This window comes from Adiantum capillus-veneris, chromosome 19 (assembly GCF_014529385.1).
Source record: "Adiantum capillus-veneris isolate H3 chromosome 19, ASM1452938v2, whole genome shotgun sequence".
NCBI classification, from domain to species: Eukaryota; Viridiplantae; Streptophyta; class Polypodiopsida; order Polypodiales; family Pteridaceae; genus Adiantum; species Adiantum capillus-veneris.
In genome coordinates, this window is record NC_140949.1 from 148,997,156 (window position 1) to 149,022,983 (window position 25,828).

Here is a 25,828-nt window from a genome sequence, read left to right on the forward strand (position 1 = left end):
GGATGACATACCCAAACACGGAATTGGAAAAGCAGAGACTTGAAATGTGCCAGAGAATGATCGAGACTGCACAAGCCTTATTAGAACCACCAAAAGAAACAATGAATTGTGGAACGGAAAACCCAATTCAGCAAGAGACTATCGTTTCACGGGTAGCTGAAAAGACTCCCAGTGCACAAAAGCCTGAAAATACACACAAGGATGACCGCATAGTGTTGAACACAACCGATCAGGAGATAGAGAGTTTTCATCCAGTCATACAGAGGTCTTACGGAAGAGATGAGGATTACAATGAATTTTGGAAACAAGTGAGAGAGGCAAACTTTGCAAACGAGCTAAGTTGCCAAGCTAATCAGACAAATTGGGAAAAGGACATCAGGAACCCTCCCATAGTGGAATTTGAGGCAGGATCTCAAGTGGACTTGGATCTGCAATCTTACTGGGGAGATGGGGGCTCTGTTAGAACAACGGAGAGCAAACCTCACTCACTGAATACCTTACCTTCATACTTAGGAGAGTATGAAGCAAAATCCGAGACTAGAGCACTTCCCTCACGAAGAATCTCATCAGAAAAAGTCATGGACTCGCAAGGATTGATAGAGATCTTGTCAACACCAGTGACATGCACTATCACTCTAGCTGAGCTTTTGAGGCTAAGACCACATATGTGGACCACTGTAGGAAAATGCTTGGAGAAATTCGGATAAAAGACCCAACATCGAGACTGAAAGAGGGTATACAAGAGCTGAGTAAACCACAAAAGAACGCTAAGCCTGTACCCTTAAACAAGGTCGGAGAGTATTGCGAAGGTGAAGAGGGGAATACAACCTTACCAGTTGAATTCCAAGGAGTGAACACGATGGCAATACTAGACAGCGGAGCTGGGGTAGCCATTGCTACAAAAGAAATCTGGAAAAAATGGGGGAAACCAGCAATAAGGAAGACTAGGTTGAAACTCCAATTAGCAGATGGACACATGGAGAAACCTATGGGGTTATTAGAGAAAGTTGTAGTGACTTCTTGCGGCATTGAATACGAACATACTTTTGCTATTGTCGATTTTGGCAAGGAGAATAACTATGATATCATATTGGGAAGACCATTCATGAGACAGTTGAAAATGGTCCAAGATTGGGGCTACGATCACATATACCTGAGAAATATGGAAACCACTACACGTGTGAACCTGAAAGACCATAGCTACAAAGATGTGAACCGAACACCGGTAGAGGAGTTTGATTCAGCTACTTTGGCGGGATCCGAATTTCCAGCTTGGTTAGGTAAGCCCAAGGAGTTATGGATGTGTGGAGCTTCGAAATGTGGAAGTCTGAAACGAGAAGAATGTGTTTTAGAAAGGGCTATCGAAGACGAAACTTATATAGGAGAACCCTTTCCAGAGGACACGCTTGAACCATTAGAATGGACACACATTCTAGCAACCCTAGATGTTTGTGCAATTCCGGATGGTCCCACAACGAAATTTTGCGACAAGGACGGGTACGACGTGGTTCCGTACTTCATGTTGAGAACTGTACTCGAAAAAGAAACTGAAAAGAACGATACACTGGAAAAGGAAGATGAAGAGGAGGTGTTTCACGACATCCCCGATCATCCTGAGTGGGGAAATGAAGCAGACAACGAGTCAACGGACAATTCAAGCGGAAACGAAGAAACTATAACGGATGTCCGATTTTATGATTTTCCGAACCAAACTAAACAACGCCAGAAACGCTATAGAGCAAAGAAAAAAACAAAGGGGGTTAGAACCAATCCGATGCCTAGAATAAGAGGAAAAAATCAATTCCTAATGCTAGTAAAGGCAGAAGATTGTGTTAAGGACAAGCTTTCTGGAAGAATGAGAGGCAATGATCAAAAGAGCTTACGAAAAGACAAAAAAGGTTCAAGAAATCAAGTTCAAAGGAATGGAACGGAAACAAAAACAGAAAAATCAGAAAAGAACAAGCGCAACAGAGAACACACGGAGTCCAAGCTAGAACGTAGAAACAAGTACAGAGAGCTCAAGAAAACTCTGAAAGAAGTTTGGACGACAGAAATTGAGAGTGGAGAGGACGAAAACGCCAAAATCAAGGAAAACATGGATGTTCCCTCTCACTATAGGAAATTCACAATAGAAGATAGAAAGGTGGTATTAACCCCACCTATTCGAGAGAGGAAGGAGAACGAATCTTATGACGGACCGGAGGATGCAAAAAAAGTTGATTTAGCAGCTCCAGGTGAGCCACCTAGACCGGTGTACATAGCCACAGATTTGTCTCCAGGCGAGGAAGAGAGACTTTTGAGTCTTCTCAGAGAGTATAGGGATGTGTTTGCATGGTCTTATAAGGACTTAAAGGGAGTTGACCCATCGATATGCCAATACACAATCCCACTGAAACAAGACGCAAAGCCTAGCAGACAGAGGCCATACACATATAATGATACGTTTGCTAAGCGAATCAAAGAAGAGATAGATAAGCTAATGGAAGCTGAATTCATATACGATATTGAACACACCGATTGGGTATCTCCAATTGTGGTAGTACCCAAGAAGAACGGAAAACTCCGAGTGTGTGTCAACTTAAAGAAAGTGAATGCTGCAACAATCAGGGACAATTATCCCTTGCCGATAACTGATCATGTTCTAGAGCGTGTATCAGGGAAAACAGCATACTCTTTTCTTGATGGTTTTTCAGGATATAACCAGCTAGCCATAGCACTGGAAGATCAACATAAAACAGCTTTTGCAACGGAGTGGGGAATTTATGCTTATAGGGTTATGCCTTTTGGTCTAACCAATGCTCCCGCAACCTTCCAGAGGCTGATGACGCATGCTTTCAAAGAATACTTAAGGTTGTTTCTAGAAATATACATGGATGACTTGTGTGTACATTCTCTTCTGAGAGATGAGCATCTAGGACACCTAAGAAAAGTATTTGAGAAATGTAGGACATATCGCATTTGTCTCAATCCTGAGAAATGTGTGTTTATGGTCCGACAGGGCAGAATTCTGGGACATATTGTCTCACAAAACGGAATATCCACGGATTTAGAGAAGATAAAAGTTATAGTGGATATGCCTAGACCAACCAATGCGAAACAAGTACAGAGCTTTATGGGACATTGCGGATATTATAGACGATTCATTTACATGTACGCTATAATAGGCCAACCACTTTACAGGATAATAGTGAACTTTGAATGGACCAAGGAGTGTGAGGAATCTTTCAAGAAATTGAAAGAGGCACTCATTACTGCTCCAGTCTTGAAATCACCAGATTGGGAGCAGAAATTCCATGTGCATATAGATGCTTCGGCATATGCAATAGGATGCATTCTGGCTCAGCCAGAAGAAGGAAACATGGATTTTCCTATCTGTTACGCCAGTCGACAGCTCAACAATGCAGAGAAAAATTACACCACAACAGAGCGAGAAGGATTAGGAATGATATATGCTGTGAAGAAATTTCGGCATTATCTTCTAGCCAACAAGTTTGTGTTTTTTACGGATCACCAAGCCTTGCTCTACCTAGTGAATAAACCATGCAATACCGGGAGAATAGTGAGATGGTTCATTATCTTACTGGAATTCGACTTCACGGTAGTAGTAAAGAAAGGAAAAACACATCTTAGAGCTGATCATCTTTCGCGATTGACGAATGGAGAAGACCCTATAGGAGTAGATGACGACATGCCAGACGCGTACTTGTTCAACATAGAAATGATACCGAAGTGGTCTCAAAATGTCGTTAACCTATTAACCTATGGAGGAGAGTTCGATAGAAGAGAATACAACCAGAAACATATTGCTATTCAGCAATCCAAGAATCTTCAATTGGTTGCAGGAAGGTTGTATCAATTGGGAAATGATCATGTTTTACGACTATGCATCAATCCTGAGGAATATAATATATATTTGCGCGAAGCACATGTTCAGGAATGTGCATTTCATTGTTCAAGAAGGAACACATATAGGAATTTGTTACAATTGGGAGTCTATTGGCCAGGAATGAAAGAAAGCGTACATGAATATGTCACTGTATGTATTGTATGTTCATCAAAACCGCCAGCAGAGTATTCGACATTATATCAGATAATGATCGCTCCAGATTGGAGTCAGTATATTGTTGAATATCTCACAAATAGAACTTTCCCAGAAGGAACGTCAAAAGCTTGTCAGAAATCTGTAGAGACAGAAGCTAGAGATTACGCTTTAATAGGAGATCAACTCTATAAGAGAGGTAAAGACAACCAGCTTAGGATTTGCGCATCAGAGTCTGAGTATGTGATAATCCTGGAGCAAGCTCATGGAGGAGTAGGTGGAGGCCATTTCTCAGGTGATAAGACAACAAAACTTGTCTTAGCCGCAGGAATATGGTGGCCAACATTACATATGGATGCTGAGGAATACGTTAAACGGTGTGATGACTGTCAGCGGACCAAAGTACCACTTAAAAGAGATGATATGCCGCTTAGACCAATGATGGGGGCAAGAGCTTTTGCAAAATGGGGGATTGATTATGTCGGACCCATTTCACCTCCTGCATATAAGACTCATGCACAATACATCATTGTGGCTACAGACTATCTAACAAAGTGGGTCGAAGCAAAGGCAACTCAAAAGGCAGATGCCAGGACCACGACACAATTTCTGTATGAATACGTCTTTGTACGATATGGATTGCCAATAGAAATTGTGAGTGATCGAGGCACACATTTTATAAATGAAGTGATAAAGATCCTTCTAGATGAATTCATGGTAATCCATAGGAAATCAGCCCCGTATCATCCACAAGCAAACGGACAAGCTGAAGCAACAAACAAAACCATATGCACGGTCCTCACGAAGATTGTATCTGAGTCGAGAACTGACTGGGACCAGAAGTTGCATTCAACATTATGGGCATATAGGGTAGCATATAAAACATCAATAGGAACGACCCCATATAACATGGTTTTTGGGCTAAATGCTAGCTTACCAATAGAATTCTTGATTTCAATCTTAAGGGTGGCTAAGGATCTAGAGTGGACAGGGCACGAGCTTTCTGATAGAATAGATGACCTGGAAAAGCTAGATGAGCTTCGCCTAAAAGCAGTAGCTTCTATCTACGCTCAAAAAAGGCGACAAAAGGAATTTTTTGATAAGCATGTGCGGACTAAAGAGTTTAAGGTTGGGGACTATGTCCTAGTTTACACTCTGAAACAACATGCTAAGAAGCTTAAAAAGCGAGGGATGGGACCTCTGGTGATTAAAGATCTATCACCAAGTGGAGCCGTCAAGCTTGCTACATTAGACGGAGAAGAAATGCCCAATTGGATTAGTGGATGCAGAGTGAAAAAGTATCTTTTGCCGCTAACCCAAGACATGCTTCTCAAAATACATCAAGAAAAGCTGCGTGTCCAGAAAAAGAAAAAGATTGAGGAGGAAGCGCAAGCCGAGGCGAAAAAAAGAATGGAGAAAAGAAGACTACTGCGTCAGAAATAGCGCAATGAAGGAGCAATACGAATAAACGCAGTCAGTATAACAGAAATGGATAATGACAAAGAAGAACCCATCATTGAATGCAAAGTAGGAACCAACCAAATCAAAGCCAGAGCACTATTGGATTCAGGAGCTCAAGCTAACCTACTTTCACTCAGTTTGTATAGACAATTGACAAATGACACTAAACTACAAACTGCCAAGCAAGAGTTAAAGAGTTACTCTGAGAATTCAATCAAAACTGTCGGATGTACAGTTTTACATATACAGATTAACCATTATGTGTATCCTCATATGTTTTACGTGGTTGAAGACCAAGCTACACAACATCCATTATTGCTAGGACAACCATGGCAGAAGCAATACAATGCAATGATTGACTGGAGTTCTAAATCAGTGCTTATCAAATACGAAGGTGAAAGTCAATCAGTTAAGTTCACCAAAGGATCAGAGACAACTCCAAAGGAAGAATCCAAGAACAAAGGTAAACAACAACCAGAGAAAAAGAAGAAGCAATGGCAACCAAAAGTTTCTATACAACCGGATTACTCTTCGACGAGGAATTCTCAACAGTGGATAAGGAAGACAAGCAATAATATAACAGCTCAACCTTGGGAAAAAACGGAGTCAAAGTTGGTATGGAGACCAAAAAAGGTTGTGCCAGAGAACACAAAGGTGGAAAGCAGAGTCTTCAATACCAGACAACAGAGTGATTCCAGACAATCAAGGACAGTGAAACAGATCTGGATTCCAAAGAAGTTCATGACGGCACAAAGCTATAGCAAGAAAATTTGGATCCCAAAGATTTGTAAACAGGAACTCCCTTCAGTACAATCAACGGACACTCCTAGGTATTTCAAGGCGAGGAAATCAACACAAAGGACAAAGCAGGTTTGGGTCGCAAAGAGTTTGTGGCAAGCACAAGCGAAGCGGAAGCAGATTTGGATAGTGCAAAAGAACAACAGGGTAAAGATGAATCCATCTACTGATTCTACTACCGAAGTATCATCAACCCAAAACCCGACCACCAATCCTTCAATCAAACAAAGAGCAGCTTTATTGGAAAGACTGTTGTATCATCGCTCTGCAATTGCATTGGGAATTTATGACCAAAACAACTACAATGCTTCGCCCACAGACACTTCATAGTCGTCCGGGAGGACTCAGACTAGGAGGGGGGGAGGTATACAGGCATACAGGAGTTACAAAGCATCTACAAGCGCCGAAAACAAAGAAAAACAAAAATTATATTACAAGGGCAGTGTCTTACATGATTTTGCAATTTTTATGTTTGATTGCGGATATTGATAATATTTATGCCCTTATATACCTTGTTTTGCAACAAGAAGAGATCAAATGATGAATTTGGGTCTCTAGACGTGTAAATATCACTAAATAAGAGTGTTTTTGGAGCTAAAAAGTGGTAATCCAAGTCCAGAAATCACAAATAAGTGTATATTCATATACACAGGGTTACCAGCTATTTATTGTGTATGTTTGGAATTTTTTGGCTTCAATTTGCTATTTTTCTTTATTTTTTATGATTTTCTTAATAAAAGTAAAATAAAAATAAAAAAGCAGGTGAAATGAGATCGGAAAAAAGAAAAGAATAGACGGTGATGGTCCTAATGACAAGGGCAACCCATGGTAAAAATTGGGTACAATTCTGAAAAAGTTGCGGAAAGCCCGAAATGACAGAATTTTGGCAAAGTGGACAGATTTCTCAGAAACAGGTCAAACGGTGTCCAAATTGAGAAATTTCAAATCCTAAAGTGCATTTCACGACGAGATAGGAGCACATGTCAAATTTGGTAACAAGTGATCCGGGAAGTCCGAAGTTAAGTATTTTTCACATCACTTTCAAGCTCATTTCCACTACTACCTTCTTGGAGAGAGCAAAGAGCACACAGGAGCATCCGACCTTCTACCGCCTTCTACGACTGCTACGAGAGCTCAGAGGACACCAGACATGAGAGGTAGACTCGTTGCCATAAGCTTTTGATGCTTATCGTTAACTTTTGTCGCGAAAACTGACCAAAACCAAGAAACAAGAGCAGACGGGGAATGGGGAGGAACGCTAGGTAGGGGCACAACCGCCTAACCAAACCTTGCAAGAACTTAGAGGTGGGTTACCCTAACATAGAAGATGGGTTTCTAACACTCAAAGCTCGAGAAAGAACGACTGGAAAAACCCTAGGTCAACAGAGCCTGCAAGAGGCAAACAGGAAAAAGTTGTCGAAACGACACAAAACTTCTCAGGAAGCTTAACAACATCGAGGGCAATGCAACCATGGAGTATCTACGGGTTTGGATCACCAAAAGTAGGTCGGAGCAACCGATTCGGCGGCGGACACACAAAGCGTCATTTTGGCATAACGGCTAAAATTGACGACCAAATGACATGAAACTTCACAAGCAGCTTCAAATATACATGGATGACTTATGTTTGCAAGCAAAACCCAAAAGAAAGCTGATTCACTTACCGATGGTGAAAAAGACGCTTTCGGGCAACCAAATGGAGAAAGATGGAGAACGGGGAGCCAAAGTCAAGTTCAACCAAATAGGTGGCTCCACAACATATCCAATGAGCTGGAAATGCAACTCTCGAGAAGAAAAGTTGAAGAAATTCAACTCCAAGGCAAAAAGACGACTTCGGAGACTGAAATGCCTAAACGGGGCTTTTTAGCTAAACTAATGACTTTTTAAGTTGAAAACTAGTTAGTAGGGCTTAGGGCACTAGCACAAAGCATTCTTTGCACAAAAAGACCAACATTTCAAGAAAAGACATCATACGCGTATGATGTCTCACAGCATGATTTCACATCCATTTCAACATTTGAGTGCATAGCCTCATTCCACATGTTAATCACATCCTATGAACCAAGTATCATGAGAATTGGAGTTAGAAAACCCAAGGAAAACCAAAAAGATGCAAAGTAGGCCATAAAATTGATTTTTGGTCCTAATTTTGTCAAAATAACTCCAAACTCATTGAAACTTTGTAGGATTGTTGATTAACACATCTACAAGCTATCTGGAACCAAAAAGCACCATTTTGACACAGAAGACATCATACGCGTATGATGTCTATTTGCACTTACAGAGCCAAAACTGCTCATTTGTCATCATACATCCATTATATATATCTAATACATGCTACATATGAAGTTTGGAACCATTTGGTCAAGTGGATCACCCCATTAGCCCAATTGAGGGAAAATCCTTCATCCAAAGCCTATTTTAGCCCAAATCCAACATACTCAAGTCCAAACCAAGATTTGAGTAGAGACAGTCCTTCACTAGTACATGGGGAGTCCACAGAATCAATCCCATGAAAAATTGATGAAAAAGACATCATACGCGTATGATGTCTCCAGAGCCATTTTTAGCCCAAAATCTATCCAAAATTCATAAATCCACTGAATAAGCCTATCTAAAGCCATATCCAAGCTTATAGAGAAATTTGGTCCAAAAATACACTAAAAGACATCATACGCGTATGATGTCTCACTATGTGATTTTGGCACCTCAGGGCTTCAACCACCAAACAGAAGTGATCTACATGCCATTTGAAGGTGAACCACCAAGTTTTATCCAATTTGGATCATAAAATCCATTTCCCTTTCAAAATTTTGCCAAGAGCCTGAACTGGACTAAACTGGCCAAAACTTGACCAAATGGGATCCAAACTCAAATCCAAGCATATGATACTCATGTATACACTATCAGCTACAAGCACAACCAATATGAAGTCATTTTGACACAAAAGACATCATACGCGTATGATGTCTCCAGCATGATTTTGAGCCCAGTTTGCATATTTTTTCACCTACCCTGCATCCTTAGGCCCTGAATAGCTCATGTTTCAATTTTCAAGTCATTTGAATAGTTAAAAGCTTCATTTATGCCTTCAGTACTAAAAAGACGCTAACTTCTGAAATTGGAGTTACAGGATCCATGGATTCCGCCAAGTTATCGGCAACGAAGAGAAAAAGACCGACAATCAAAGATGCTCTTGCAGAAGCGGAACCCTTTGACATTCCAGCAGAAACCCTCAAGCCAACCAAAACTTGGGTGGAGGAAGCAGTACTGGAGCAAGAGGGAATAAAGATCTACCAGGGGACTTTCAGAGATCCTCAAGGGCAAGCGGTGGATATACCGATGATCCCACAAGAATTGGTGGATTATAGCAGGTCAGAGAACATCAACAGGTACCTGGAAAGGGCAGACTTGCACAGATTCTTCACCTCGAGACCATCAGGTGTAGATACAAGAAGAGTGTATGAGTTGGCAACCTCCATTCAGAAGGATGGGAAAGCCACATTGACAGCAATAGATGGAGAGAAAGTAGAGGTACAGATCACTCCACAGCTCATTGCAGATGCATTGAAGCTGAACAACAAAGGGAGCTCTGTCAGGGAAAGAAGGGAGGCTATAGAGGTTTATGGGTCCAAGAAACAGAATGCAACTTATGGAGATATGGCAGACCAAAGAGCGGTAACCCTTTGCCGATTGTACAACCAATTTCTCCATATTTGCAGTAAAAGACCGCAAAAGTATACGACACCGCCCCATGCCATTGCAACTACCATCACATGGGCATTGAAGAGCAATATGCCAAAAGAGGTGAATTACGCTCAACACATCCACGAGCAAGTAATTGCCATGCACAACGAGAAGCCAAAGTATATAGGAGGAGCTGAAGTTCTGACAAGAATAGCTTATGAAGCTATTGGAGCCAGAGATCAATGGCCAAAGGTTCCCTCCCAGAATGAGTGGCTTAGAGAAGCCGATGAGGAGGAAGAACAGCCTGAAGTATCCAAGAGGGCGTCCACAAGAGCACGCAGGAAACTAGAAATAGTTTCAGAACCTGAAGAGAATGTGGATGAGCCGATTATGAAGAAAGCAAAGAAGAAGGTTGCTCCCAAGCAAACCAAAAGTCAGAAAGCGGCACGAATGGAAAGACTAGTGGAGCAGTTTAGAGCGGAAAGAGCTCTAAAGGGGGACTTTGAAGAAAAGTGGATGCCAGACCCCACTAAAGTCGGAACTAGCTCAGCCAGGCCACATGTTGATCAATATGATCAATATATTAGAGCTTATGAGGAGTCAGAGGCTATACTGGAGCAGCAACCTGTCGAGCCATACACTGAAGAGGAAGTACAACTTTTAAAAGCTGAGCTGCAAAAGGACGACAAGGGGAAGAAGAAAGTAGATGAGTCTACTGAACCTCAAGAGAAAGACGGGCAAGCAAACAAAGGGAAAGCCAAGATGACTGAGGACAATCAGCCCTCCTTTACTGATGTACCCAGCCCGAAGAAGACGGAAATAATTGTGGAAGAGACCACAGTAGAGATGGACACGGCTGGTATGGAAAAGCCGGAGGCCGGGACCAAGGAAAAGGAGATAGATCCAATTCAGCAAAAGAAAAACGATTATAAGGATCTGGTAGCAATAGGGTACACTGAAGAAGAGGCCCTTGAGGCGGTTTATGGGATCACCCTACAAAAACGAGATGATCAGAGAGGGACAGAGGAAAATACAAAGAGTACAAAAGAAAGTGATGAAAAACTGGACGAGCAGAACGTACTAGAAGAGCCGAAGCCAGTGGAGGTGGTGGCCAAAAAAGCTTTAGAGTTGACAGATGAAGATGAAAAAGACATGCACATGGTGCATGAACTGCTCAACAAGATCAAAGAAAGATCCAAGGCAAAGGAAGTGGAGATTGAGATAGCCAAACAAAGGGAAGCCGAGTTGCAGAGGAAATTAGAGGATGCTATGACTGAATCTGAAAGTCATAAAGCATCACTCTACGATGCGGAAAACGAGAGAGACGGCTTGATACTCCAGCTAGCTGAGGCCTCAAGAGAAGTAACAAGTGCACAGGAAGCAAGGGAGCGGATGGAAGACGACTTGGAGGCGGCTAAAGATGAGCTCATTGAGCTAAGGGAAAGAGTCGAGCTCCAAGAAAGAACAATCACGAGACTCAGGACTACCCCTAGAGCTAGCAGAGCAGGAACCGAACAAGAGGGAGCTCTTGTACCAGCTCTGGAAGACCAGGTCCAAAGCTTACAAAGAGAGCTAAGATTAGAGCAATTGCAAAGGTTGCACATTGCGGAGGGATCATTGGAAGCAGAGGAGAGGCTCACTTTAGAAAATCAAACACTAAGAACAGAGAATGAGACCCTCCGCAAACAGCTCCAAGATCTACAAGAGCAACAAAGAAGAGAGACAGAGACACCACAAGAAGAATCAGGTGGAGCAGCCATAGAACTATCAGAAACTGGAGAGGCAACCACAATTGAAGATCCAGCCCCAGTTCACGAGGTGACCTCAACTTCAGGAATCTCTGAAGAAGAAGAACAAAGGCTCCATGACCAAATAGAAAAGTCAGCAGAGGAGAGTGCCAAGGCGGAAATGGAATGGGAGAGGAGACTCCTCATCTCCATTAGACTTCAGGGATTAGACACAAAAGTGCTCCATGAAGAGTGGATGCAACCCAGCCTGCCTTTCCCTTTGATCAAGTTTGAAGTGATAAAAACGAAAAAGAGAATAGAGGAGGAGCAGTATGTCGCTCTTTACGAAGGCGATATCACAAAAGAGGAACAATCAAAGAAGATTGTAGATTTGCAGCTTAGATGGAGGAAAGGTTGGCTGAACAAATACCCAGCCTACCTCATCTACTTGGTGGAGGCACCAAAGGAGATTCGGGAGAATGCAACCTTCTGCCCGGTGCCAAGAGTCAGAAGCTGGAAAGAGCATGGCAGGATTGTAGAAAAGAAGCCAAATTGGCTTAATTACCCCAGGATGCCAGGACCAAAGGCAGGAGAGAGAGAATAGGTAAAGCCTACATGGTGAAAACCCTAACGGGCACCATCAAGCTCTTTACTGGCTCTCCTGACCTTTCGTGTCAGATGCTCAAGAAAATTTGCAGGACTCTCTTAGCTTGCATTGAAGTGTTCGCGCCAGATAAAGCCACGACCTCGAGTCTACTATCGACGGCCGACACAGTGACTGATATGATGTATGACCTTTCATTGCAGCCTTCTCCAAAAGAGTTGCACCTCCTATACCAGAGGATTATGTTTTTGCCTAGCTTCCACATGTAAACATTCGAAGAAGCTTTCTACACCGGCTTTTTCACCCACGAAAGCAAAATATTCGGCCCAACCTTGACCATCGGCAACCTGCGATACGAATCACATTTGCAAATGCTCAAGACGACAGGATTTTATTGACCAAGCATAAGGGTCATGTCAGGGACGACATGAACAGGGAGGGGGGGAGTGTTGAGCCAGCAGAGGATCACACCCACATTTTTGCTCACACTCATCATTTTTGTAACCATTGATTGTAATAAATGTCTTTCCGACATTGATTTTGAATTGAGCCATTCATTAAGTAACGGGACTCAATTGAGTTTCCAGCTTGTAATCCCGAAGTAATTTCACTGGCTGATGTAATTAGTTAGAGATGTTCTCACCTCCAAGGCTGAGGTATATAAGCCAAAGTTTTTGTAACCTAAGGGGATTCAGATTATTAATCAAAGTGAGTTTTTGAGCGCCGTGACTGTGTCTGAGAGAGAGAGAGAGAGTCTTATCTACTTGCTACGCGAGCTACGGAGCCGCCATTGGAGAAGCGACACCGCCATTGTGTTAGCAACGGCGAGAGCTACGCACTGATACCAAGAGTGCGCGCTATCGGCTTCTATGTGTGGTAAGTTCCTACGAGCTTCGGTGTGAGTTTTCTTCCAACTCGTGTGTCGGAATAGAGCGTGCAGCATATCTATAGAACCACAACGAGTAGAGCTACACATTAGTACCATCGGGGTCAAGTTTCGGTCACTTGTATTTTTCGGCCTGTCTTCATACGCGTTTACCGCACGGAGTGGTTATAGGTTGATTTTGCAGTTCAAGTCTTAAAGGTGTTGTTCTTACCTAGTGTATAGACTTCCCCTTGAGTTTGAGATCGATTCAATGATTCTAGATCCTATTTCGTATAGCATTCGTTCGTAGTACGGATTTCAGTCACTTGCGTATTTTAGAACTTAGATTTGATTTCCTTAGTAGTGATTGTCATTAGAAGGTCGAGTAGGTGATTTGACACCCACCTAGTTGTTTCCATGCGCCTGCGGGTCAAGCTTCGTCCTCGTCTGACAAATTTTGTTGTTGGTTGAGTTCTCGCTATTTAGCTTCCGCTAGCAGCATAACCGCCTTAACAAATAATGATTAAAAACATTGAGCAAAAGCTTCCTTGGTTCGAGCACTTACAACTTGGGTATACTGTGGGTTGATGAAGAGTGTTTTCTAGATTGCTCTTAAGCTCTAGAGATTGCAAATATCCTCTCCTAAGTTCGGCGAATCAGCTCGTAGCAGGTTCAACTCCGTAGCATTTCAAATAGTGGACAAAATGAAATCAACAGTGCACTGTGCATTCTCTTTAGACTCAACAAGAACCAAGGCTCTCAATGTATACCTACTGACTGTATCCACCATGTGGAAATGACTCTGTTCGTCCAGCTCTACTCAGCACGCAGCCATGTTCACATGTGGTGTAGCCGTGTACTAATGCAGCCAGCAGCGCAACCTGCTTCAATCTTGCTCCCTTCGCGCGCCAGGTCTCATGCTCTCTGTTCGGCTGCTGCAACGCGCAGGTCTGCAAAGCGACAGAAGAAGTTTTTTGGCGCTCTGGTTTTTTGAGGCATTCGCGAATTGCAGGGCTACGGGCTATTCGCGAATTGCAGGGCTACGGGCTGCCGCAGGTTTTATGCGCAACTAACTTGCAAGGCTTAGCCTTTGGACTCGTGTCCGGACTCCAGCCTTAAGATTTTGAGCCACGTTAAATTTGGGCCCTGGCCAATGGCCACTTTCCATGCTCAATGCCTCTTTAAAGTCTGAAAGGGGACCCCGGACCATTGACTCATAGCACATTATACATATGTATCGTATTATCTATATCTACTATTATGTATCCTTCATATACTGGAAAAAATGACAGGTGATTCACAAATCAGGACTTGTCATTTGACAGCCATAATTTTTTGCGACTTGTCGTTCGACAGAAAAATTCTCTAGCTGCACTTGTCATTTGACAGGTGAATTTTTCTAGAACCTTTTTTGACAAGCAAATTGGGCCTTGACAGGTAAAACAGGTGTCAATTTTAGGCCCTGATTGACAGGGTGTCACTTCTAAGTGTTGCGTCGAGCTTTAGCATGTCGTATAGTGACACCTGCTGAAAAGTATTTTTCAAGATGTCTTCTGCTATGGGCTTGGTGCCTTCGAATTGATCTCCCTTTGGGACCTTGATCTGTTCCAAGTCAGCCGCTGCTTCCAAGAAGGCTCCATCAATGTCAGATAACAGGGAAGTTCGTTTGCTCTGAGCAATTTTGAAGGACTCGTCCTTTGGGTCAGGTAGACCAGATTGAAGAAGTGGGGACTGGCGAGGTGGACCTGTGGGCAGACTGAGACCAAGAGCTGCTCTTTATGCCCGAGTAAGGACACCAGCAGGCTCCTCCACAGGCTCCTCCACTTGTAGCGGCTTAACCACATGAGTAGTAGGTGATGGTTGAGGCACGGTGTTCAAAGTAATCAATTTTATCTTCGGGAAGGTGAATTCTTGCTGGTTCTGAGTCGAGCTTGAAGACATGGATGCCCTTTGCGTGGGACAATCCTTACTGTAGAGATCCTTCGAATCAGGGCAATGACGACAAGGAGGGGACCCCTCAGGTAAAGGACACTTGCTCTGATAATGCCCATATTCTCCGCATCTGTAGCAGAGTATGGGCCGATTGGAAGGACGAAACGGGGAACGAGGTGGTTGCTGCATGGAGTTGGAGGCTGAAGTGTAGAAGCTCTGAGGGGTTGAGGTGGCATTAGCATTATAAAAACTTTGAGTCGGGAAAGGACTTGACATACCTTGGACAACAGGGGTATTGAGCAAAGGTGGCATGTAGTTGGGATGGCTGTAGTGGGAAACCATGTTAGATGATGGTGCTAACCCTTGTTGGAGAGTAGGACCAATACTTTGCTGTATTTTGTGCAATCCCTTTATATAGTAGCAATCCTTATCTTCATGACCCGATTCTTCGCAGAAGTGGCAATAAGAGCGAAGCGGACAGTCCTGTGGAGGGTGTCCTGGAGAGCGGCATGAACTACACCATACCATAGCCTTAGTCTCCTGCTGAGACCTGAGCTCTTCTAACTCTCTTTTAAGTTGATCATAAGCCTCTTGATGTGGAGGCTTCTCCTGTCTGAGAGAGAAGGATCTCTCTTCGTGAAGGGCCCGCTGTAACTTTAGGGCTTCCAGTTCCCTTCTTAAAGAAGTCAGGGGGTCTGATGGACTATCCACGAGTACACATGTTAAATCTTCTATACATTTCTTGTACCCATTGAGCTTATACTTGCACACAAAACAAAGTACTAGACACCACAATAGTATCATCAAAATTGAGATCATGCGCAATACATTTATCATCCACAAACTCTACTCCAAAACCAAGTTTTTCAAGTGTAGACACAGACAAAAGTTTCTTCTTGATCCCAAGTATACATACATAGCATTCAAAATTGTAAAAGAGCTTCCACCTACAACAATAATCACGATCTTGCTAATTCTCTCAATTGGATAAGAGGGATTTTTGGCACACATGACAATGTTCCTATTTGGGATAGTCTCAATAGAAGTAAACAAATCATGATGAGACATAGTGTGCTTCATTGCATCATTGTCAAAGTACAACACATAATTTATAAATTCTGTAATACATGCATCATGAATGGAAGTGTCATAATGACATTGACATGCAATGCCATATTGACATTGCATCATTGTCTTAGTGCCACACATAATACATAAATTTTGCAATACATGCATCATGAATAGATGTGTCGTATTGGCATTGCACACTAAAAGTCCATTCTCCATCTTACACAATATTTGCTAAATCTCCATTAGTAAAAGCATCTACAATGGTTGCATTTGCCTCTTTCTTACAAGCATCTTTAGCCTTAAGCTTAGGGCATTGCTTGATGAGATGAAAATTTACACTTTATTAATGACATTTCAACTTCTTATTGCTTTTATCACCCAACTTCTCAAACCTATTTTTGTTTGAAGAAGTAGTAGTTGTGGGGTTGGGCATGCTACTTGCAAAAGAATTGAAATTGGCAAAAAAGACATTTTTCCATTAATGTGTAGCCACAAAATCATGTTTAACATCACACAGCTTAGGCCTATTTTTTTTGGATTGGGCCTCTTGTATCTATGTAGAGACAAGACCATCAAACTGCACTTCATCAAGTTTATTGGAGGCAAAAATCTGGTAAGAATCTCGTAAAGCATCAAGAATCGTCTACACATGAGAATTATCACGAATAATCTCACCAATTGCATTAGTTTCTCATTGAGATATTTAATTGCCGTAAAAAATACATCCATATCATCCTCCTCGTGCATAACCTTGGAAAGTTTTGCCAAAATTTATACCTGCATACAAAGAAGCTAGCCTATCCCATGCATGTTTTGTTGTATGTGTTGAGCAAATGTGTGGAGTAATGGAGCGCTTAACAAAAAGTACAATCAATGCACAAGCCTACACATCTCTAGCATTCCAATGTGCTTGCTCAACTCTAGTAACATAACTATAAGAACCTAGTCCATCATCCACATAACTTGTATCCATGGAACCAAGCCTTATATCATAACCCTACACAATGTTCCATATGCCCTTTGCGACAAGGACATGTTGCGTCATGTATGATCAAAGTGAGTAGTTGTCTCCATCCAATTCTTTCTGAACTGATAGCATGCAAAAAATATCATTGTTGTCAGCCATGGTTGGTGACTGCACCTAATGCAAGAAATCCTCTCCCTGTATCGAAGAAAAATTGCACAATACCAATCCGTGCTATATAGTGTTGAAGTGGTATAAATGCTCGTAGAAGAAAATTCCCTCATCTGCAAGACTCTTGCTAGTTCTTCCATCATACTGTAAAACACCAATGTCAGCGTGGGTTACAAAGATGAGACCTATATTACACTCCACTAGCTCCCATTCCTCGTATGCTGAAGCATAAACATCTGCAATTGCAACAACAAAATGTAATAGACACCTAGTCTAACTACTGAAACGAATGAAGAACTTATGAGAAATTGATCTTGCTCTGTTAATATTGCTCTACCTCTTCAAAAAAATAAAAAAATAAAAAGAACAACAAAGTCTAAAAGAAAGAATAGAGATGGAAGGCTATGAACACACTTACAATTGCATCGAGGATGATAAGCCAATGAGACATCTCTGCCATTAGCAATCACATCGGAGTGACTCTAGACATGCTGTACCAAAACCTCCTTATCAGTTTTCTTGCCCACCTCCACTTTGAAATCTAGCACTCGCGCTTTCCATGCTGAACGAAATAGATTTACTGTTGAGGATCTTTTCCTCCTTCTTAAGAGGGAAAAAAGTGTCATGATGTTCCTAAGTGTGTTCACACCTCGTTCACGCACATCACTACCATGGTAACAAAGATGTCAAGTAATAGGAGCTTGATGGTGATGCCATGTATAGTGCTTGGTGTTGTCGTAAGATTACTTCTTGAAGAGCCTCCCCTTGAAGCAAAGACGTCATGAAAGAGTGTCTGCACTCAGGTAGTGGCAAAGTGGATTCAAGTGATAAGTGATTACGAAGTGATCATACCTCTTCATGCATCACTAGCCTCCAAGGTAGTGTCCGAAACTCCTTACAAAGAGTACTTCGCTTTCATCTCTTTTTTTTTTGCTATCAAAGAGACTTTCCCACAATGATAAAGAAAGTTACAAAATTTAACATGTTTTTCTTGAAGATTAGTAATGAAATTTTGAATGGCATGTTTCATCTTTGGCCTGCATTCGTTGTGAAACCACAACAAAAGTTTGGAGATCCAATCATGTGATAAAATTGAAACTTGAGATGAAGAAGATCTTCTATAATTCTATGAAGACTTTCAACTATAATTTCCTCATGTCATATGTTAGCGGGTCGCTGCGACGGACGTCTGCAGCATAGCTTTTTGGCACTAACATAATGTCAATACTCAGGGAAAGTGACTCGGATGGGGCACGGAGACTCTATAAGATCGTCAATCTCACGAAGTGAACCTTAACAAGTAAACACAACAACTCTACAAACAAACCAACACTCAATGATCAGGGAAATCTGCCTATGTCCTTTCTCACAACTTTAGGTCATCACGCCATTTCGACACTCGAACGGACTCGAAATGCAATGAAACTTTAGGAGGAGGTCTAGGACACCTAGGGGCACTATCCTAGCAAGTCTAGTCACAATCCAAAAAGGTACCAAAATCACGATCCATCATGAAAAAGGTCTTGAAAACTGCAACAGAACTATCCAGAACTGTTGTTCTATGGTCTAGGAACACTCTCCTATGGTCAAAACGACTAAAAACAGTGATTTAAGCACTTAAATCTGCAATTATAGCTCACAGACGCGTAGTCGCGAACCACAACAAAATTGACAATGCTTACACTTAAATTAAAGAGAAAAGAGAGAGGAACACAATGCAACTTTTGGATTTGAAAACTGATTACCCATTCATTAGTTGTGTCGATTACAAATTGGAGTAACTCATAGCTTGAGCGTACGTTTTTTGAGCTCCCACTTCTTCCCAAGATAAGCCCTCTTTTCACATTAAGGTTATTGACCTTTATACCTAGGGCATTCTAAATGGCCAGTGACCCGCTCACACAGACCTTTACAATTGTCATTACAACATTACAACCGAGGGGATTGATCCATTACTTTGGAATCAAGATTTACACAGACTATCATTACACTAGCTCGGACAATAAATAGAGTAAAAATGTGGTGTCCGGCTATGTGTCCGGCCAGGTGGACGCCGGTTTGATTTGTCCTCAAACATCATATGTTGCATATGTTTGAGTGCTTTGACATTGAACATGCGAGATTTTCCGACCAATGATTTGTGCGTAAGAGTCAACCAATTAATGTTTAGGCTTTTTGGCCCAAACAATAATGTTTCCTTCGAAGTAGCCTTGAGCAGCGATTGACTCATTTGATGCTACCCACCTTGTCACCTTTTGTTGTTGAGACTGAACTTGTGCTTCATGTATCCAAACTGGGTCTTTCACTTTGATGTGCTCTTTGGATACCAACACTTGGTTGACATTCTTTGGCTTCTTTTGGATGCTTTTTTGTGATGGAAACTTTGGTTGATAGACTTTTTGCTTTGTTTTCCATTGCATTGTTGGTGATGTGGCTCTTGATGTAGAGGCTTCGCGAGAAATTTGATGGAAGCTCACTGAAGGTAAATTCGTCTTGCGAGGTTGATATGCTTCTGTGTTTACCTTTGGTTTACCCCTTTTTGTGATGCTTGGTTGCTCCTTTTTTGCATTGACTTGAGGTGCTTTTGGGATTTTTGATGGTGTTGTTGCTGAAGATTTTCCTTGTGGTTGAAAGAAGATGTTCCTCCAGCTTTCTCCTCAGCTTTCTGTCAGGATCAGACTGTCCTTGATGTATGGGAGTCGATTATATGGAAAAGTATTCTTATACTCCCCGGTACTCAACTTGAGTACAGCTACTGCCACTCCGAAGCTAGGAATTGGCATTTCTGAACTTGTGTACACTATCTGCTCTAGCTTGGTGATTGGCGGGTTTCCCATCGTGATCCAAGTTCCATAAGTCATTAGATTTTTTGTCGCTTTAGGATCTATCACATCTGAACATGTGATTTTAAGTTCTGTTTCTCCGCATATGCTGAATTTGATCATTGTAGGAGACAAACGATCTTCTTCTTTGTCCCTGTTCTTCTCTTGATCTTGCATTTTTTGAACATTTGACGTTGATTTTGAAACTTTTTTCCTTCATCTGCTTTCATTTTCTCTTTTTCTGGAGTCGGCTACTTTGAAACAAGTTTTTTTAATTCTTCAGGTATGTCAATGATGACATATTCTTGTGGTTGCTCTGCTTCCTTCGTTTGCACTTTGGCATCATGGTCCATGATGTAGCTATCTGTCTCACCTTTTCTGCTTTCACACTCACAAACCTCATTAGCTTCCTTCAACACCTTTATTGTAAATAAGGGAGTTATATCATATCCATCTTCATCACAAAATTTAGTCGAGGTCACCTCATTCACGCAGACATCAAGAGTGGCCAGTATTTGATCCCATCCAAAGGGTTCAAATAACTCCTCTGGAAATGGTTCTGGTACATATGCCTCATCTTCTACTGAACACTTTAGGATGCAATCTTCCTTTCTGAGACTTCCACTCTCAGGAGCTCCGTACATCCAAATATGTGCTTTGCTTTTCAAATCAGTTGTGGAGTTTAAATCTTCCCCCAGGGTTCGCACTACTTCTTTATAACTATGATCTTTGACACTGATTTTTGTTGTGACCTCTTTGTGTCTCAAGTAGATATAGTCATAGCCCCAGTCTTGTACCATTTTGAGCTGATGCATGAATGGTCTTCCCAATATGATGTCAAAGTTGCTGCTCTTGTCAAAATTCATTATGGCAAAGGTGTGCTCATACTCTATGCCACACGAGGATACAATGATTTGTTCTAATATTCCAATCGGTTTCTCCGTGTATCCATTCGCTTATTGCAGTTTCATTCGAGTTTTCCTAAGAGCAGGCTTTCCCCATTTTTTCCATATCTCTTTGGTTGCAATGGCAATTCCTGCCCCACTATCTAATATAGCAATCATATTTACTCCTTTGTACTCAAGTGGTAAGGTGATGTTTCCTTCATCTCCTTCACACTAGTCACCCACCTTATTTACTGGTACTGGCTTTTTCTGTGGCTTCTTAGGCAAGGTATCATCAATGTTTTTGTACGCAAGTTGGTCATCTGAAGGGATTTTCAAGCCCATCTTTTCCAGGTGTTTGCCCATTTGGCCCCATAGATGCGGTCTAATTTTTAGGGTGCATTGTATAGGAGAAGACATCAATTCATGCAAGCTCTTGGTATCCATCATTTTTGGTGTGGCTTTCCACTGAGAAGTACCATTTTAACCTCCGATTTTGTTTCAAGTTCTCCTATGAAAGATGGCAACGTCTTTAGGGAGCGTGGTTTATTCTCTTCAGATGTGACAGACCCAACATCCCCATATAGAGATCTTATATCCCCCGGGAAAAATTCGTGATCCATGTTTATCTCAGGAATAGGTGCTGACTGTAAGGTAGCACTACCATCTTCTCGGTTTCTGATTGATTCCCACAAGGATTGTGGCCACGGTTCTTCTACCTCTAGAATAGGCATCATTGCTTGTGAGCCCACCCCATCTGTGGTATTGGCTACTTCCCTTGTATCTAAAGGTGCCTCAACTCCCGGCTCTTCTTGGTCTCTGTTTACAATACCCTGGCTCTCCAATTCTTGGACTTTATCGCGGATTAGCACCTCCATTTTTGGAGCATCTGGAACATGTGGTTCCATAAGAGCTTGGGCCTTCTCGATGAGCTCCTTGCACATTTGCAACCTCTCTTTTTCATACCCTGGATGAGGGTACGTTAGCCATCTATGCTCTTGGGTTTGGTTGGGTTTTAGACTAGCTTCATATGCTTTCAAGACCGCATCCAAACGTTCAAACACTTTGTCGACTAAGACTGAACCTCCCAAGTTAGTCTTTGAATCTTTAGGTCCCTTTGTGTTTTTGTTCCTTTCTTGCTCTTGTCTAAGTTGCTCTCTTGTTTGATTCAATTTAGTTTCCAAAGCCGCTTTCTCCTTCAGCCTCTTCAATTTCATTTTGTCTCGTCTTCCTTTCCATGATCTTCTTCCGAAGGTTCTCACCAATTTGTTCTCAAATTCTATTTGAACAAGCAATGTGTCTTTTTCACCTGGTTTGTTTTTGGCAGCTTCTAGAGCTTGAGCTCGAGTCATCACGTTTAAAGAAATGGTGGGTTCTACCTCGGATCCACTTGAAGAAGGCATCACGCCTACAACATTCATTGTCTCTTTCCTGTTGTAGTTGTTACATATTCATGTGGTAGTGATGTGTGTGAACACACTAGGACCGCCGGGGCATTTTTTCCCTCTTTAGGAGGTTTTTTCCCCCGAGCATTGTATATACGCCCATCACTCTAGGACTATCTATCTTTCCATTGCACACTAAGAAACACACTCTCTATTGTGTGCCTTGAGCTTCCTTTGTCTTCTCCAAGATGTGTGCGTTTCTCTGCAACCCTAATTCCAACAATTGGTATCAAAGCAGGTTACGTCTTCCCGGGCTTAGTCACCAGCTGCTCCAGCACACGCCTGCTCACTTTCTCCGATTACAGTGAGGTTTGGCGAGCGTTCGCAGGTCAAAAAATACGTAATCAGCTACTATATTATATATGCACTCATCCATACATGCTTTAGAAGGCAACCATCAAAGGCATACCATAGTGTACCATATCATAAACCAGGAGTCCTATTTCATTCAAAATGCCAGATTAGGCTGTTCGCCAAGGGTCGTGCTAAAATTTGCACATTCAGTCTGTTCTAAGTCAGCCCTACCTGGTAAGGAAAGTATCTAGGAGAACAAGGAGAGTTACAAAATCATGTTAAGTGTAGGTAGCTACATTATAACTGAAACCAGCAGTCATATTATTATATTATCCAAAATTAGCCAGTTAATAGATTTGCAACAATCATCCATACCAAGAAGTCTAACCGTATAGCCCACCCTGTTTCACATTCATCACGAGGCTATCAAGTGCCCTGCTAGTATATGTACAACCATTTAATCTCAACCAGGCTATACCAACAAAGTACATATATTCAAGATATCCCTAGCCAAATGAGGCTTTGCCATCCTTTAGGTTTTAAAGGACAGCGTTACGCAAGCAAGCCCTTTTCAATTTTAAGTTAGAAAAGGTTCACATCCACTTGAGATTATACATGCAAAATGTGAGATGAAACCCTGCATTCATTCTCTCATATGTTAAGTAAAAAAGCCAACCATTGCAAGTCCCCATTATACATTCAATAAACAAATTCATCTTTTCACATCAGGCTAGAATCACCCACCTAAGAAGAATCCAATGTTTGCACCTCCGTTGATGTTTGCTTATCCTTCCCCTTTGCCATATCGTTACATACAAAGAGTATTGAAACCAACAATTCACTTGTTGTAGCAAAGCACAAATGCCCACCAAAAACAAAAGAATGCACAAAAACGTGATAAGTGAGGGTAGCCCTCACATTTAAGTAGAGTGTAGGTACAACTCAGACGTATCTCCGCCAATCACATGCAACTCTTCACAATCACAATCCAACATTGTGCACTCTCCACTTGTAGGTGGCTAACCGATCATTGTTATAGCCTTTAAGAGACCCATGCGACCTACTTGATGCAACAATGTGCATAGATTTGTTAGCTAGCACATATTCAATACACAAGAATGTTGTTAAAAGTAGGTAAGTCAGAGCAGCTTGTCAGAACACACATATATTAAGACTATCACCAAAATTGGGTAGGCAAAAAATGGCTTTAAAGACAACCTCCCCAAATTACCATTTACAAAGATATTCATAGTTTAAACCCATGGTTAAATCTCATTGGCCTTATAAAATCGAAACTAGACTATATATTCAATAATGTCTCTTTTTGTGGTCAACACCATGGGGCCCGTGCAAGCCGAAATCGCTAGCTTTTTGGCCAAGTGCAGGTGCGTGCAAAGTGAGAGTTGCATTGCACTCAATCACACTTAAATCAAGGATGGAGCCTCCTTTAAACATCAGTCCAGCTAGAGAAAAAAATTGCCAAAACAAACGAGCAATATAGGATTAGGGATATGGATAGTGTTTCCATGCATTTTGGAGGTGTTGTGCCTTTTAAAATTTTTAGCTTTTAAATATTTCTTTAGCATATTAGTGTATTTTTTGATTGGTAGCACACACTTTCATTTGTTAAAAAGAGCCAAATACCCTAAAAATGAGTAAAATGTTAAGTAGCAACCTTGACTACGTACGGGATAGATTGGATGTAGTGGATCAGGATTCAAAGCTTGCATGAGAGAGAGAGAGAGAGAGAGAGAGAGAGAGAGAGAGAGAGAGAGAGAGAGAGAGAGAGAGAGAGAGAGAGAGAGAGAGAGAGAGAGAGAGAGAGAGAGAGAAGTTTTTGAAGAATATCAATGAGAGCTATATTGAATATTCAATATAGCTCAACAAGTAGAGTCATAAGGTTTTTTAGATTCAAAAAAGAAAAGAATTATAGAAGAATCTAAACTAAATTAAATAAAAAAAGAGCACATGTAGAGAGACGGAGACCTTTGTCAAAACCAAAAAAGGCATGAGGCTAGATAGATAGATAGAATAGAGAGAGATAAAGAATTGTGTCTGCCAAGTCTTGAACTCAATAGCAGGCAACCCAAAGTGGGCTTAAAGATTGTAGCAGGCTACACCTACTACAGTGTCACTGCTACATGACACAGTTACAGTTAGTACAGTTGGTCTGGTTGGCACATTGGACGGACACTCTGGGCAGTGACACGTGGCAGGGATACGGATGGTGGCCTAGTGGACATGTGGCCAGGTCACACTTAGTTGGCTGACATTTATGAGCCGTTGGTGGCTCTTTATGATTGTATATATGAGTAGTAGCCGTTGGTGGCTCTTTATGATTGTATATATGAGTAGTAGCCGTTGAGTCATGAGGGTTATCTTGTACGTAGTCGTCTAGAGCGAGTCTTACACAGAGCACTGCTTCACCATCCCTGCACATCTGAGCCTCGACACCCCATTTGTACCTGTGAGTCCTGGGCTGGAGCTGAGGGTGCTGCCACGCCAGAGTCTATACATGGTTCTTTGAGCTAGTCGAGTCCACATGTTCGGGTCCACTGTTGTGTCTCTGTTGTTATCCATCGTTTCTGTGTTTCATTCTGTTTGAGAGAGTTTCCATTTGTTTGAGTGAGATTGTCACGCACATTGCACTGAGGGGAACCCACACTGTAGAGAGCACTACACATTATCCACGCTACATGTGCTCTCATTTTGGCGACCGCGATGGGATCTCAACTCAAGTCTCACTCTGTTGAGTAGCTGGTTTCTTTGCTTCACCTGTGCAGCCTGGTCTGGTCCAGTTTCACCCTTGACAGCTTAATCTAGCTGGTCTAGTCTCTCGCCTTGTTGGTCTGGTCCTCTCTCGCCCTCGTCCACTAGGTCCTTGTCCTGGTCAAGTCCTTCTCGTCCCTGGTCTAGTCCTTCCTCGTCCTGGTCCAGGCCAAGTGGTCTAGTCACTTGCCTTGGTCTAGTAGAGTCTAGACCAATGTTCAGCCAAGTGAATGTTGTCTTGCCCAAGTGAAGGTCTTCTTGCCCAAAGCTTGGTGGGGTTGGCGGTTACTGCATG